Here is a 15903-nt window from a genome sequence, read left to right on the forward strand (position 1 = left end):
TGCTTAGCAAAGGATTATTACACTAAACCTTATTTAATAGTACTTTATTTAGACAATAGTGGACCATGAAGGGGAAGTAAAAGAACCACATGTGGCTCCAGAGTGAAACTATCTTTCAATCCATTGAAAGACCAATCATTTATTAGACATGTAAGCAGGAATTCTTATGTTTTGTTGAGTTTTTTCCATTTTTGTATCATAAACCTGTACACTGTAGACCTATACGGTGTCTGGGCCCACATTACATCGCTTACTTGTGCTTATAATGGTTATCAAGAATAATAAGCCTAAAGCTTAATAACTGGACAGTAAGACTGTATCTCAATCCTTTATGCCATGTACACTCTCTCTCTCTGGCCATGCATCAAAATGCCATCCTCACTGCCGCCCAACAACACCTTCTCTTCAGTATTACTACACTATACTACTGGTATTCTGACCCTGTTCTGTGGTGAGATGGGACCACAGTGTAAACATATACTGGGACATATAAGGTTCCGTTTATTCACTGAATATGTCTTGACCATTTCTGCAATAGAACTAAAGCTACACTTTGGGACTCATGCCACTCTGACCACAATCTGCTCTCCACCCTGAGGTCTAATAGGAGGAACTACAGTACCAGAACACTGACCTATATATTTACGTAAGCTTTCTAACCCCAAGCCGCCTGCAACATGAATGCGTAAGGTGGTGGTTCAGCCAAAAATCAAATTTTCCCCTAAATGTGGTCAATCAGCCAGGCGTGTACGATTATTTGGTATACCAGTTTCTGGACTTCTGCACTGAAGCTACTAGGCTAATGTACAGCGGCTCCTGACACACAGGCCTCGAGATGGCTGCCACTACTGTTTTAGCTATGCAAGGAACTTTTATCCATTTAATTGACATGGTTTGAGTGAAGTGAGTGATCATTTGAGTATGCGCTTTCACAACAGTAATGTGGTTACCGGCTTTCAGTACTTGGTAGCTACTCATTGTTGCCAGACAAGTCGAGACTATTACTGCCTTCAGGTGCTATTGGACCTTTTGGTGAATATGAATTCTTAACTTGGAAGCTGCACATGAACACCCCTTCAAGTCGTAATTTCTAATGGGTCATTTTGATACCTGAGTTGAGGTGGTCTTCAACCTTATAACCATGGCTGAGTTGGTATTGGATGGTACATAATTCTTTATTTTTAACCCCTTAACACTCCAAGGCTTTTTGCACACTAAGGCGTACTAGTCACATACCACAGGGAAGTCTGTACAAACTGGTGGGGATATTCTTTGGTAAAAGAAGTGTGTAATAACCACCTTCGGCCTGCCTGGGGTCCCTAGGCCGTTTTTATCCATTAACAGTGGTTATTTGTGGTACGTTATTTTAATCTGTAATCTATATGCATTTAACCTGGTATAGAACAATGCTATTTATTGTTCTACCCATAGCAAATGGACTATTCTGCTAGCGTGCTGCAAGTTATTAAGGTTACTTTAGCTGAAATGAGCACTTGAATGTGGTGTGCTCATAATTCTGACTTCACAAGTGGGAGGTAGGATCTTCCCATTAGCATGTGAAGGTGGCGTAAGACCAGAAATGGGTGAGACCAAGGTTTGATAGATTTTACATTCACAATACATAATACTGTAGTTCTGTTCTGTATGTACATTATACTGTACATTTCAAGTATGGAAAGACTCCTCCTCATTTTCCACTATTTTGTGCCTCAACTCCATGTGCTAATCTCAGACTAGATTTCACGCAGTACGTCTTAATACAGAATTTTATGGATTTTAATACATTCTAGTTCATTAAAAATTTAATATGAGATTCACTCAATATCACAATAAAAGATTTAACTGCTAATTATTACACTGTCGATTTATCCTCAACATTTAATACAAAATAATGAGTGAAGAAGTTTAGAGATTTAGAGACTTATTATTAGATTAGAGATTAGAAGACATATCTCTCTGACTTCCTCATGTTTCCTGGCAGAGGAAGTGACATCTCTGAGTGTGGGTCACGTTTTTATTAGAACTGTTTGTAGATTTTATGCAGTTTTAAATCAGAGGTAACACCAGTTGACCAGAACATTGGGACAGCCATACAATTATTTTACTAAGTTTTTAATTACTAATAGATAGTCTATGCAACTGAGTATATAACTGTTCATAAGGTGAGCACTAAAAACTGAAAATTAGACTAAATTATTTTATGTTTATTCAAGCTGAATCTAAAAATAGTTTACATTTACTTTTAAGGTATTTAGCAGACGCTCTTGTTCAGAGCAATTTACAAAAGTGCCTCACTGTTCACTCAGAAAATATCCTTAGCTAGTTTGTATAGTCTAGCATCCAAAAGATACCTTGAAGCTTAGATACTGCTAAACACAAAAGTCAGCTTGGAGACCACAATATTCAACATACACTACACTTTGTAGTACTCTTGGAAGAGGTGGGTCTTCCGTCTGTGTTTGAAGATACGAGCAACTCTGCTGTACAAACTGTCCCTAAAATTTACATCAAGCATTATTAACAGTGAAATAAACATAATTAGTCATTTTAATCAAAACTGATGTTAAATGTACTTAAAAATGCAATTTGATGTCCATGGCATTAGGGCTGTTGCAGTAGCAAATTATTGGCACAGCAAACATTACATACCACCACAATTATAATAAAAAAGAAAGGCTGACCTCTAAATATTGGACATACAGCACATGCCCATGCCATAACACTACCTCCACCATGCTTGACAGATGATGTCATGGTATGTTTTGGACAGTTAGCAGTTTCTTCCTTTGTCTATGCTCTTCTTTTCCCATCATTCCGCTAGAAGATGATCATAGTCTCATCTAACCATAAAATGTTCTTCCAGAACTGTAAAGCTGTTTTGTTTTGGCAAGTTCTAGCCTGGTCTTCCAGTGGTTTACATCTGGTGGTAAACCTCCTTTATTTACCCTGATGACGTGTTACTCTTGATTGAAGTGTTCTTTAGCTGACCAACTGTTATATGTGGATTTGTATTCACCAGGGAGAGAATCCTTCTCTCATGCACCACAGTTGTTTTCCAGATGGTGTTCCAGAGCTCAATAATAATAAAAAAAACATACTCAATGTTTTTGCTGTCTCTATTTTTCTTTTATTGGGAGTTACCAGCAACAGTTTTCAAATGCAAAATGCCAAACTTGACCTGAACTCTGCATGGGATGGTTTCCTGGACAAGGATTTAGCCTAGTTAGGAACTATATTTTCTTTTTTTAAAGGAAGTTGTCTATTGAAAATTAGCAGGCTATATATGTAAAATTCCTACACCCTTTGCCCAATTTGCATGTAAGTCTGGACTTTGATTGGTTGATTAATTAATTATTTGGTTTCATTTCAACACCAATATACTGTGATTGACAACTACAATATCAATAACTGTGTCAATATTCAAATATTCACAATATGCGCACATTTTTCGCCTTGGGAAAAATAAGTAAGCTTGCCATGCAGTGAACCTGTTGTTAATGGCATGGAAAAAAAGCTTTGGAAAACTACGATTATCCTGTAACTATGTTGATCCAACTGTTGATCAGAAGGAGGGTTACCCACAATCACCAAATACAACAAATGCTTATGTCCGAAGATAGACTCCCCACAAAGGAGGCAAAGGATGAGTTCATCGTCTTCCTATTTACAAATGAAGAGGATGGGACTGAAATACCCGTGGGAAATGATAGGGCATTGACTGGCAGTGATTTATTGAGATATGGCATCTTCCACAAACTCATTCTGGGTGCTCACAGCGGTCGGACTGGACGTCTAAGCTGTTTATCGCCAGGCTTGGCTTGTGTAAACCTACCATCTGTTTTTAACCAAACAGTTTTTAAAAAACACTACCCAGCACCCTCCCACCACCACCCCCTACCCCTTTCAGGAGCAAAAAGGGGAGGGGAGGGGGGTGCGAGCGGGAAAGAGTTGATTCTGTAAGCTGCAAACCTCTCCAGTGAGGAAATCCACTCCAGATGTGTACAAATCAGCCCCGACTTTAATTGCCATTGTTGTCATCGATGGTGCTTTGGCAAGACTCTGGTGGCTCTTGCCCAGAGGTGGCAGCTCCACTGGGAGAGTGTGTTGCATCTTATAAAGGGCTAAGAAATAGAAAAGTGAGGAGGAAAAGGAAAGGATAGGAAAAGGGGGGAGAGCGAAGTAGAAAATGAGTGGACCTGAGAAGACACCAGAAACCGTTTGGGATTTAAAAACCGGCTACTTGCTCATAAAGAGCTACAGATGTTTGCAATGCTGCCCCCATCAAAAGCTAAACGCTCTATAGGACGTTTTCATTTTAGGTTGCGTGTGTTTGCATGTTTGTGTGTATTCTCTTTCTGTCTCCGGCCGTCATCACATGAGAAATTGGCCCTACAGTTAATCAGAGCCTAATTAGGACTCCCTTGGTTTAGAGAGAAGGCCGTGGCTGTGCCTTTGAAACTCGCCTTCCCCTTGTTCTCCATAATGGCTTTTTTTACAAGCCTGTTTGAGGTGGAGAGCGGAGGGTTGGTGTGAGGGGGGGTGGTGAGGGAGAATGACGGAGCTGCCAGTGCGGTGCATGGCGTTTCAGACAGCACTTTAAAATCGATCTGTGACTCCCAAATGACAGACCACCTCTCCGCTGTAATCAACCTGAGTGGAGCCCAGCCACCACAGTCAAAAAATATATGGGCCTTTTCATAAATAAATAACAAATCAGATAATGAAAGAAGACCGGGAAATGGTGCTGCTTTTGTTCATGGGTGTTCGGCCTCTGTTTGGGCTTGGTTTAGAATCGGTGGAGAAAGTAGCCCCAAAATGACTCCGCTAAACAATGTGGAAATGCTGATGTCTAACAGAGGCGACATGTGCTTGTGTAAGTGTGTGTGAGAGAGACAGAGAGTAAGAGAGAGTAGGTGTACTGGCCTGATACAGCAAGCTTGGTCATAATGTGCGTTTACATAAGAAGCTATTGCAGGATTATTGCAATTATGGATTATTATTCAATGATGACGTATAGCGCATGTGAGCTAGTTACACCTCACCTAATAGCTTCAATTCCTCTGATGTTATTGTAATTACTATATAATTACAGGTAGACAAATGTAGTGTTGGGAGTCCTAAGGCTCTTATTGGTGTACACTTCTAGAAAAAATGGTATTACAAATAGTTGAGCGATGCCACAGAAGAACCATGGCTGTAATAGAGATGCGTGAGTGTAAAGAGCCATTCAATTGGTGATGATTGCAACTATTGCAAACAATAGTTCTACACTGTGAAACAAGTCGAAAAAGTCAAATTCCTCTTAATTCAAATTCAGTGGAAAAACAATAAACTTACAATAAAATAATTCACTTTTTTGCAGAGAAATGCCATTACTTTACAGATTTGTCCTAAATTCTAATGCCTCCAAATAGAGGGACAGTGCTTTATTATCTATTATATACTTATTATAAAACTGACAGAATAATCCATGGGTATCACAGGAGTGAACACTGGCCCACAGCCAGCAAAGACATGCCTTGTATGTAAATAGATGGAGCCAATAGGAAAGATGTATAGGTTTGGTGCAAAACTTTTAATGTGATGCAAATTTATGTAAATATTAGGAAATTTGACTATCATTTACATTTTTTGTTTGGCATCAATTATAATATATAAAAGTAATGGAATTTACCTTAAAATTACTAAGAAAAAAATGTTAGTAATGACAACTAACCTTTGAATTATTACCTGTATGCTTAATTACAGATAACTATTGTAATTTTACATACAAGCAGATAAATACTGCATACAGGATATAGTACTTTGTCTGTAAAAAAATAAGAAATAAATGTCATTTGTACTTGTAATTGATATAATGCTAAACTGGTGCATTGGTAGCCTTCTTATAGTCACTATTTGTACTCTCTTCACTCTTAAAAATGATTCTTTGAGTGATGCCACAGAAGAACCTCTTTTCGTTCAATAAAGAGTCACAGAGATGTGGGTGTGTGTGAGGAACCTTTACATGGTCTAAAGAACTTTCACCTGATGGCTCTTCACTTATATATTTACAATAATATGCACAGTCATAGATTGAACAAAGATAAAGAGTGGAACTGAGATGACACCATGACACTAAAATCACAGGAAAGCATTGAAAGCAGCAGCACTTATTTAAATGATCACAGTGTTCAATATTATCAGTTACTTGCCCAAGGGTTCCTTGGGTGCCTTAGAAAAACAGTTTAGTTCCACCAAGAATTTTGGCTGGGACAATGGCTGGGATGTGTGATTGTAAACCTTTTAAAAGTTTAGACAAAAGTATATGGACAAACGTATTGGGACGCCTGCTTTTTCCGAAATCAAGGGTATTAGAAAAGAGTTTATCCTGCTTTTGTTGGAGTAACTATCTCTACAGTCCATGGAAGGCTTTCTACTAGATTTTGGAGCAGTGCTGTGAGGATTCGCTTAAATTTAGCGACAAGAGCATTAGTGAGGCCAGGATGTTGGATGACCACCGCCCCACCTCATCCTCAACTCTCCAACTCATCCCAAAAGTAGTGCATGGAGCACCACCATCCATCATTCCAGAGAACACAGTTCCACTGCTCCACAGCTCAATACTGGGGGCTTTACACCCCTCTTGCCCACACCTGGCATTAAGCAAGGTACCAATAGGTTTTATGTTTATCTGCTCCAGAGAATTCTACTCTATTGGCAGCACTTTTCTACAGGGACATGAAACTTAGATGAAAGTAGCTTAATATATTTATTAGAAGGGGTGTCCACAAACCTTTGGGCATATCGTGTAATTTAAGTTTTAACTTTACATGTACATATTTAATTTACTAAACATTTTTAAAAGAATGATCAACTGAAATGTTCCTTAGGGAGCCAAAAGCTCTTCTGAGCTCTTCTGTGACATTCATTCAGATCTTTTGTCACTGTAGCTTTGGAGAGAAAGCTCTAAAGTCAGTATTTCTATATTGAACCATGACAAACTTTAAGAGTGTTTAAAGAACCTTTTTTTATTTGATTCTGTTGTACTAAAAGGGGTCCCACTACTGTAATGAGTCAATTTCGGGACGTTTTCGGGAACCTTTATTCAGGACGGTCTGAGGCCATCAACATCTGAATCACCCTGTGTATGCAGTGTTGCAGATACTGTTAAAGTAACAGGCGTCTGATTTCAATTAAAGCCTCCCCCCGTCGGGTCGATCCAAGCGGCAGTTCAAAGTTGCTGAATGAAAGACATTAATTATTTAACACAACTTTTAAATGTTATTCAACAGGTTTCTGACCAGAAACAACTCAAACAAATAGTGACAGCATCTAGCAGCTGTTCATTCTGAGAAGTCCTCTAGAGTAAAGATTAGATATTTCTGAGTTTTTCTGAGGCTATTTTATGGTTATTTAATTAACAGATAGGCGTATAGACTGACAAGGATGATGCTTATTCTTTTATATGTGATTCATCTCGACAGAATCAGTCTTAATAGTCTCTTAATCAGTTGCAGCCTAGTTTTATGGCACTGATCCACTACATCCTCAATGACTTTGGATTTTAATAGACCAAACACAGTTGTTTTGTAAAAACAATATAAATTACATTTAAAGACAACAATAAGAATAACAACGGTGGAATCTATCTGGACTATTTTTTAAACTATTTGTAAACATTTTTGCAGACCCATATTCAAGAGGTTTTTCCATCATTTAACCAGGCAAAGAACTGGCAAAGCTTTTAAATACTTCTAAATATCAACTTTGATATTTATTCCCCTCTTTTTCAACTTTAAACTAAACTACAACAATAGCTGTAATCATCAAACAGTCAAATTATTACATTTTTTTTTGCCACAACCTTAACTTGTAATAAACAAAGAACAAAATAACTATTTTTACTTTTACTGAACTTTACTGTAGTAATTTAACAGAATGTAAAACACCATTATTGTTCTGAAATCTTATTTTATTTGGTGTCCAGTGAACTTGCATTTACAGAGTAATAACAATGTTCTGCAAATACAAAAAGCATTGCATTGCTGGCATTACGTCTTTAAGTTGATCAGTTATACACTGTTAACAAAAAAGGTGCTTCAAATGGTTCTTTGATCGATGCCATAGAAGAACCTCATTTGGATCCATAAAGAACCATGTTTCTTATTGAGATTTGTGAGGGTGAAGAACCTTTACATTGGTAATGAACCTTTACATCAAACAAAGGGTCATTAGACCTTTGAAGGGTTCTTCACACTCATCTCTATTACAAACATGGTTCTTTACGTAACCAAAGGTGGAGAAGCATTTGAAGCCCCTTTATTCTTAACAGTGTTTGTAGTGCTTATATTTTGCCTTACTGTACGAACAAATCAGATTTGTAAAAACTGTCAAATTGTGAAAAAAGTCCTGAGTCCTGAGTACACGTCGATAAACTTCAGAAAGTTAGAAATGCCTCATAACTGCGTCTCAGCCACAAACTACACTCTTGCAAAAAAAGAAAGTGCCAAAAAGAGTTCTTTAAAATAATGCCTCCTTAAGTTCCCCAAATAACCATTCAATGGCAATTCCTTTCTTTATTTTTTTAAAACCCTGGTTGAAGTATTCTGTAACCACATATCCCAGTAAAAAGCAATGCCATCCAAACATCTCAGCTCTATAAAGGGAACCACATTTGAGAAAGAACCTTGTGCACGTGGGAACTTTTTCAGGGTTGATTTTGATGATGTAAAATTCTGCAAATTTAAGGGTTCATAAGAGTGCATTTCCATTATGTGGAGGTTCTTTACATCATAAAGGTAATTATAAAACCATTGTAAAAGTAAATATCAAATATTAAACTACATTTAAATGTGAAGGTTTTTCAAAAATATTTCTCATTCTGTTCAATGGATTCTTTAAGCAATTAAAAGCAAGGCATTGCCTCTTTCTTGAGTGAGCGTCTCTTGTATAGTTTGTATAAGGTGAACCTACTCTCTTCTATACTGATCATAAACCACTTCATCCTTTTTTGCAGTAACCCCTGGTCCACTTAGTTTGGACTAGCTTTAGTAAAGGTCCTCTAAAAATGTTAAAGACACCATGTGTTATAGAGCTTCTGTTTGTAAAAAGTTACTAACTAAACTAACTAAAAAGGATATGCCTAAAAAATTTGCTTTAGAAATAACTTTTTAAAGAACAGCCCGCTGAAATGGTGAATAGGGAACCAAATATGGTCCTTCTGTGCTTCAAAGAACACTTTTTGTCCTTTTTTCCATCATCATCCTCAATGTGTGCAAGCACTCTAAAAAATTAGGGTTTTTAAAATGGACAATATACAATTTTTTAAGGACCACTGAGACCCTTTTGGTGCTATTTAGAGAAATTAATAAAGTCTAATACTCCTACAGAACAATGCACCAGTGTTCTCTTCATCACAGAGAAGTACAACTTAATTTTTCAAGAACCCTTCACCCTTTTCTCAGCATATGTAAGACTGGGTGTCTGGAGTTTAAGAGTTCAAGAGTTCAAAAACTGACCATAAACAACCCAGAGATGTAGAGATGTAGTCCTCAAGAGAATGTACAACTGTTCATCTGGGTTCCTACCAGCTTTAGTAAACTTGCTCAGGCAAGTGCTTAGGTGAACATATAGATATTTGATGTAAATAGGCATCATTAAACGGACTGGGAACGGCCGATTGTTTCGCTCCTGAAACCATGAAGTTCCCCCTTTTCTAAAACCTGAATTTGATTATAGATGTGAGTTGAGATGTTTAAATTGTTGTCCTTTCTATTAGGGGCTGTATCAACAGTCCTGGATCACCAAAACATCTCTCCACCACCTAAACCTAACCCATGTTATAGACTGTGACAAGCCCTTGTCCTTTAATTAGGGTCACTAGTTAGTCTCCCTACACAAGTACAATCATTTTACAGTCATTACACCTAGTTAATGAACTATTCCTTTGTATTAAATATTCATTATATTTTTTTATCTAAACTCCTTTAAAGCAGATTTGCCTTAGGCAACATGTTCTGTATCAAACTGTTTTAAACAGCTGAAAATCATTTGTTAAAAGTCATAAAAGCATCAAATACATTCATTTTTAAACAAAACAATTAAAGGTTATTCGTTCAGGCAGACAGCCAGCAGTTCCCAACCATGGTCAGAGCACATGTGGCTGCACAGCATGATGCATTTACTGGCGCTGGGTTTCGCAGCTTATCAGAAGAAAATTACATCACGTGAACGTTTGATTAAAAGTGCAGCAAAACAAAGCAACACACAATAAGGAGGGAATTAAGCACAAGTTGCATGACTTAACGTGAGGTTTAAATCATTATATTGGGTTTTAATGCTGCCCAATTACTCCACATAATTTACACACAGGCTGAACGAAGGTGTATGAAGGAAAAACACACCAGCCACACTTTTATCTGGAACGGATTGCGCTACTCTAACTGAAATAATCAATATAGCTGATTAAATAGAAGCAGTGGGCACATTTACACAAAGACTGGGAGGACCTCAGTATGCCCAAACTTTAATCTTTTTAATTGGTGGTGTCATTTTTTATTTGAATACTAGTTTGTAGCTTTAAGCAAGAACTTAAACTTATTTTGACATACTTATTTTGGGCACTGATATAATATGGGCCAATGCAGACATGTTTCAGGGGACCTTTTTTAAAATGTTCATATTTTTAAATATTTTTTCTTCATGTTTTTTCATGATTAAAATCATCATTAAAATTAACCAAACAAAAAAAAACTGTACTAATTTTTTTAACATTTGTTCACAACATTTTTATCTATATTTTATATAAACTGTATAAAGACTTTCATTATGGCATTCAAAGTTCGTGCACTTTCCCATAGTTTAGGTGTTAACTAACGTGGGTTAGCCTTATTTAAATAAATGTGAGACACATTATTGAGAGATAGTGTCTGTTTAGCATTTCAACTGTGAAAAAACGGGATAATAATACATGTTTAAATCGTAAAATATGTTTTAAAATCTCGCTGGTTTAATGTAGGTTGGAGATTTCTCAACCTCTCAACACAACATCTCCTGAAGTGCTTTCTTTTGAGGCTCCTTTCAGCTCAGAAACAAGGATAAACTCTGGTTTAAAACACTCATAAACACCAAAAAAAGGCACACAAATAAATAAAAAGAAATAACTAAAGAAAATAAGCGGTATAAACTGCACATATTCCGCTGTCGGAGTTAGTCTCAGTCACCCAGCCCTCGCTTTTATCATTTCCTCACACAAATGAAGAAGAAGACTGTTCCGTTTAGAGAGCTGATATGATCACGATATGACGACGACTGGGTGCGCTGGCATTTTATCAGCTTTCTAAAAAATCTCAGATCAATGACTGACTAAAAAGTCTTTCAAATTAACAAATACTTAAACAACAAAAAAATAAAACAGCCAGGGAAGGTGAACTGGTCCCTGGCTGACTCGGGAGGGCTGTGGAGGAAGCATGGCTCCCTGGAGGGAAGCTACTTGCTTTGAACGTAAAACCTTGGAAACGTGTTTTTCGCCTGAGCATGGAGCTGAAAGCCTCGGTGAAGACCCCCAACCCCCTACTCTCTCTCTCTTACACACACACACATCCATCCAGCAGGGTTGGTCGTGGGGAAGGGGGGTCGGGGTGCTGAGGAAATGGGCTCAGATGCCCTGGAAGTGATTCTTTCGCCCCAAAACACAAGGTAAAGAAAGAGAGAGAGAGAGAGAGAGAGAGAGAGAGAGAGAGAGAGCTGGATAAACACGTGGGAGCCTCCTCTACCTTACCAGCAGCAGCATCTCCACCACTGTGAGATGCAACCTGTTAGAATATGTGCTCGTGCAATACTGCAATACTTATTACTGAGTAATTATTATAACAAGTGCTATTTCATTACACACACACTATATATATATTATTATTATAACAATTATAACAATAATTGCATTTAACGTCACATTTTAAAAGTCTTTGTCATTTATTATAATCACTATAGGCTAGTATTGCATATGACGGGAGTCTCAAAATAACCAGCACTGTTTTATACAAATTTTCATTCAATATTTCAGAACTATTTCACAATTTTGTCAGAGATTGAAGTTATAAATGACTGTTTTATCAACCTTAAATCGTAGTTTTAGCCGCAGACAATTGATATTGGTAGTCTGTAGATGAGCTATTGTGGAGATGAGCCTCACGTGGATGATTAAACAGAAGGAATGTATTTTTCTCAGTTATTCTTATTTTTTTATTCTTATTTTAAGTATTAAGGTGTTTAAGAGACCGGCGCGGTTATTTCTCGATTCCTAATGGATAAAGATATGCTATTCTGTAAGGCATGGTCGTTATCCATCATTTACAGCTCGCTGTGAACGCTCAGGGATGAAAAAACAGAAAGGCTGCAGTTCAGCAGCGCCAGTGAAAAAGTTTGTGAAAGTGGCCCTGACGTCACACTCCCACAATGCTCGCGCCCCATAACTCTGGCGCTGCAGCCTGAGGAGAGCGAGTCACTCAGGCCCCGCAAAAACACCAAAATTGCTGAAAAAAATCGGGGAAAAACTAACAAAAACACCCACCGAGAGGAGAAAAGGCAGAGCGGGAACGGCGGCGTGGGCTCTCCCACGGTAGGTTTTGCGCTTCGCTCGCTGATGGAATGTTACCGGAGGTTTTCCTTGCGAAATTGACTAATGCGGTGCTGCTGGAAAGTTTTTTTTTTTGGTGGGTAACTGCTCGCTTGCTTTTTTTTGCAACTCCTCCTAATGTGCTGCAATGCACGCTCTGATCAATGCATGCTTGTTTGTTTATTATTATTATTTATTTTTTAAGTGAATCCAAATAATTAATACGAACGAACACGTCGATGATCGATGTAGAGCACTGAACCAGTTTTTTTTTTTTAATCGCGGACCCCGGTGTTGTTATTCCCCCCATTCGGTCCCTATTCGACGTCATTTCGTTTCTCTTATTTGGTCGAAGCGTGTAAAGCCGAGGGGGTTTAAACGCGGTGAATCGCGCGACCTTCTCGGGTTCAGAGGGGAAAAGCGTTCTTCGATAAACATGTCGGTAAAAACGAGGCATCCGGCGGCTCGTCTGTCGGTTTGACCGTCGTCGCTGCTCCGCCGACTGATGTTCGACGTGACTTTGGGCTCGGACGGAGGAATTTCGGCGTTTTTTTCGCTCAGTTTTGTTGTTGTTTTTCTCACAAGTTTGTCGAGTAAAGGAGCTCGAGCTCCGCCGAAGAGAGCAGTGAGCCGCGAGCCGCGAGCCGCCGCGGGAAACGTCACTGTTTGTTTGTTTGTTTGTTTGTTTGTTTATTTATTAGGTTTTTTTTTCGTTTCTTCGCTTCATTTCGGCCCGGTAATCTCCAGTGTCACTCTATGAATAGTTCACGGCTTGATAGAGGCTCTAAATATAAGAGTGTTTTCGCCGTTTCGCTCGACTCGTGCGAGAGTGTGTGAGTGTGTGTGAGTGTGTGTGAGAGTGTGTGTGTGTGTGTGTGCGAGTTCGGAGGACTTTCTTGCACCGCTGCACTTCTGCTGCTGTCTCCGGCGTTCACCGGTTTGTTCTCCACATATCCGACGTTCGTGGTCGGATTGGGGAGAGTTGGGACTATTTTTGTAGCTCGGTTGTGTGTGAGAAAGTGTGTGAGCAAGTGTGTGAGCAAGTGTGTGTGTGTGTGAGTGAGTGTATGAGTGTGTGCGCGCGCCCCTAAACGGGGTAACGTCAGAAATTGGGGGTGGGGGTGGGTTTACCTCCCATGTAGGAGATTACCTCATTTCATATTCGCTTGTTTATGTTTACTGCTGCACTCGGGCGAGTTAGCTAGCTCGTTAGTGAGCCAGCGGTGTTCTGGCTTTAGCCTGTTGCTCATTTAACTTCCTTAACTGCCACCTTTAACGACGGATTTCCAGGGAATTCCCCCAGAAAATGCTCTTTTACTGAGGATTGAAACGTTCATTGAACCCGCACGGACGTGGCTAGTTTTGGAGCAGTCGTCTTAGCTGGACGTTGTCTCTTCCTAAAACGTGTCAGCTCGCCGACATAGTTTCACCCCAGTGTGTGTAGACCCTCCTCAATTCTGACATCTCTCTTAAGCCAACCCAACACTTCATCTTCATCTTCTGCAGGTTTCATGTAGTTTCTGGAACACCCAGCTCTAAGCCAGCTGTGTGCTGTTATTAACACTCCCTGCCCGTGTGTAGTAAGATGGTATAAATGCTCTATAACAGCTTTATTGCCACTTGTCGGATACGGCACCTGTAGCTGTGCATCCATGTGCTTTGGGAGATTGCGTGCTTTGGGGGGGCTGCATGGTTGGAAATGGTGCATGGTGTTGAAGTTCTGTGTCTTTCTGCCGTTCGCGCTGAGCTCTCCTGATGGCTACAAGAACAACAGGGTTCACAATGAGGCTGGAAGGCAAGCGTTGGGAGAGTGAGCTTGTGGGCCTGTCACAAGCATGCTCCATCGAGGCCCCCACTTCCACTGCCTCGAGCTACATAATAAGGAAATGGAAGTGAGATCGTCACGAGACGGTGCTTTTGTTATTGACATTGCTCTTCTTGTCTTTGCAAGTTGAAACGCATATATCAGCCTGCGAGACGTTACAGTGCGCAGCTTGGGTGGTGCACTTTGTTTATAGCCTGGCTTTAAACTTTTGTGGCATCGCCGAGGATGCTTTCTAACGAGGGAAGGCTGTAAATTGCTGCCTTTCGGCTTTTGTTGGCGCAGACTGGAAGAATTGAGATGGTCCCGTGGAAAATCAAAACTGGGAAATTCATCCTTGTGTGTTAATGTGGAGTTTTACAGAAGGCTGCGGCGTGGAGCTTGTTTGGGGGTCAAAATAAGCAGCAGGCGTTTCCCCCGTCTTCCAGCGTCTCTTTTTGTTTCCCGGTGCTCTGATGGTTTATTTATGTACATGGGGTTATTGCATGCTCGGAATTTGTGTGTGAAATGTTGTGCTGTGTGATGCCTGATATGCTTTATTTGCCTTTAGAACAAAAATGGTAGTGGCTTTTTAAGGAGTCAGGACCACTCAAAGAACCTTCTGAATGCTTGAACGAGTCTTTTTCTGTGACTCAAAACTGTCATGAACTTGAAAAAAAAGGTTTCTGAGCAGCTTCACTGTTTTTGCGAGTCAAAGAACCCTTTTACGGTACTACATAGAACCCCTTTTGCTTGTAGTGTATATAGTATGCAGTTCAGCTGCACACGAGAAGCGTAATGGCACAGAAGAACCATGTCTGGTTCCAAAAGAACCTTTCATTGAATCATTTTTTTTAAAGAGCTCTTTTTTAAATGAGATGAAATGAGATATGCGCATGCGAAGAACCTTTCTAAACGTTGAAGAACTTTCTAGAACATGCATCCAAGTCAAGAACCGTTTAGGAACCTTGATTTTTTTTGTCGGAGCGTGTGCACCCAGGCAGTGTTTGTCTCTCCGGAAAAAAAACCCTCCCGAAACTTTTCATACTACATCTGTCCATGTGCTCGCTGAAAAGGCAGCACATTACATGCCTGATTCAGAATGTGTGTGTGTGTGTGAGAGAGTGAGGGAGAGCGACAGAGAAAGAGAGAGAGAGCATGTGCATAGAGGGGGGTTTACTCTTCTCAAAGCGTCGCACAATCCTGTAGCTCCTCGGTGGGAAGCAGGCTGATTATCATGAGAAAAGAGCATCAGAGGGGTTAATGGGTAGAACAGGCTCTAGAGGACGCGAGAGCTAGTTAATAACCGAACTCGGAACGAGGGGGGAAAATTTCATCAGACTCCCCACATCCTCAGTTTACAAGCTAGAAGGAGAGGAGATGCTGACACTAAGGCTGGAGAAGTGTAGAAATGGCCAGAGGTGGGTGAAGTAGCCTGAAAGTAGCCTGAACCCCGCATACATCCAGCACAGAAACACAGGAAGGTGCTGCTCTTCTCTTTTTTATA

At 39.7% G+C, this 15903-nt stretch overlaps 1 long non-coding RNA gene across 1 annotated transcript in view; it reads left to right on the top strand.

Annotated features, from left to right (window-relative positions):
• The first annotated feature begins 12511 nt into the window (after window positions 1–12511).
• LOC140576739 (uncharacterized) overlaps window positions 12512–15903 on the top strand; it is a 50357-nt gene continuing 46965 nt past the window's right edge. The window contains exon 1 of the long non-coding RNA XR_011981754.1: window positions 12512–12598. This is a non-coding gene — a long non-coding RNA (uncharacterized lncRNA). The remainder of the gene's footprint in view (window positions 12599–15903) is intronic.

Source organism: Salminus brasiliensis, chromosome 14 (genome assembly GCF_030463535.1).
Source record: "Salminus brasiliensis chromosome 14, fSalBra1.hap2, whole genome shotgun sequence".
In the NCBI taxonomy this organism is placed as follows: domain Eukaryota; kingdom Metazoa; phylum Chordata; class Actinopteri; order Characiformes; family Bryconidae; genus Salminus; species Salminus brasiliensis.